This window comes from Mastomys coucha, unplaced genomic scaffold (genome assembly GCF_008632895.1).
Source record: "Mastomys coucha isolate ucsf_1 unplaced genomic scaffold, UCSF_Mcou_1 pScaffold20, whole genome shotgun sequence".
In the NCBI taxonomy this organism is placed as follows: Eukaryota; Metazoa; Chordata; class Mammalia; order Rodentia; family Muridae; genus Mastomys; species Mastomys coucha.
This window is the reverse complement of record NW_022196903.1, coordinates 12,970,792-12,972,568: the sequence shown is the minus strand read 5'-3', so window position 1 is coordinate 12,972,568 and position 1,777 is coordinate 12,970,792.

The following is a 1,777-nucleotide window of genomic DNA, read 5'->3' as shown; positions in this document are numbered from 1 at the left end:
ATACAGCACTTCCCTCACTCATGAATCCAGGAAGCACAGAGCCATCTTGGAGGGTCCATCTCTGGGAAACCTGGTAACCTGCCAACCATAAGTCCTATGTGAATCTGCTATTGTGTGCATGATAGGCAAGTGTATATAAAACCAGCAGTACCCATTGGTAGCCCTCTGGATCACCTAGTTGAGATACCTCCTAATAGTGGGGCACTTTCTAGCTGAGAATGTAGAAGTGCATTTAGTTTGGCTATGTCAGTTCAGAGAATGGAAATAGTCATGAGCCTGAGCAAGATCTCCTCCCTCTCATGGTGGATAAAACTGTGTGTGTGTGTGTGTGTGTGTGTGTGTGTGTGTACACTTGTGTGTGTGTTGGGTATGCCAAGCCAAGGGAACTGTAAACAACTGCCCCTTCATTCAAAGCTGAGGCTAGAAGACTAGTTTCAGACTCATGGTTGCAACTGAAAGGGGCCAGGGTCACAGCTGGAACATGTGGCTGATCATTGAGAGTCATGAAAATGAGTGTGAGCCACTTAAAAGAGGCCCAAATTAGAGTCCCCTTGTGGGTCTATGGGAACTTTACTCATCTCAAAGTGTTAGAAATTTTAGGATATTTCCCCCATTCTTCATTTGTTATAAACTGTAGCAGCCAAACATTCTTAACACTATGCAAGCTGCTTTTCATTGTTGGTTTTACCTGGCTCCTGGGGTGGCAGGGAATGGTTGGGGTGGGGAGTGGGATGGAGTAATGGATTGATTCCAAGGTGAGCATGCAATGATCCAATATGGATCGAGTCATCCTTGCCTAAAAGGATATAGCTACTTACACAGATATTTGAATCTTATGATATCTATAATTTAGAGCCAAAGGCCTTTTTTTTCATCTTTCCACAGCTGTGGAATGTTCTTTGCTTTACTCTGCCCAAGAACAGGTAGGCCAGAAGTGCGAGAGAATTGATACCTACTCCCTTCCCACCTTTGTCCCCATTCACATCATTCATCCTCTTTGAGAGTTAATATGCATGTTCTCTTGTCCTTTAGAGGGAATTGTGCCATATGTGCTGTTGCCCTGGGGTTTTGCATGCATAAGGTTAACTGTGGCAGCTAGGTAATAGCTACCTGATAGCTGCCTCCCTTCTTTCAGTACTTCTGTAATTCCCAACTGAGGTGTCCTTCTCTTCTCAGTAGATCTATTTGACTATGAATTTTATTCCAGACTGGTGCTCATGGAACATTCAGACGAGAGCTCCTTTTACCCAGAATATGGACTAGACTGCCTGAGGAGGTCATTCTGATACTAAAAAAATATCATAGAGAAAGTATTTCCATAGGTAGTCATTTTGGGATAATGATAAAATATACCTTGGGAATCTATACAGCTTTCCAGGTTTCCCAAACTTTCTCTCATAACTCTCAAACCTGACACATTTTTTTTTTTTTTTTTTTTTTTTTTTTTTTTGCGTTATAATTCTCCTTTACTTTGGACCCAAAGAAAATTTACTTCAAATTAATTATGGCAATAGTCTAGGGTTTTTTGTGCCTTATTTTTGGCTCAAATTCTTTTTATTGCAATTCGCTATTCACTTATAAAAGTGAAAGAGTCATATTGAATTCATCATATTACTTTTGTTATTTATGGGTGACTTAGGCCTCTCTCTCTTCTTATTCTTTCTCTTCTCCTTCCCTCCCCTACTTCTACCATTCTTCCATACCTTCTCTTAACCTTATCACCTTGTCTTTCTCCCTTATCTTCTCCACTTCTCTTTTCTTTTCTTTTTTTTTTTTT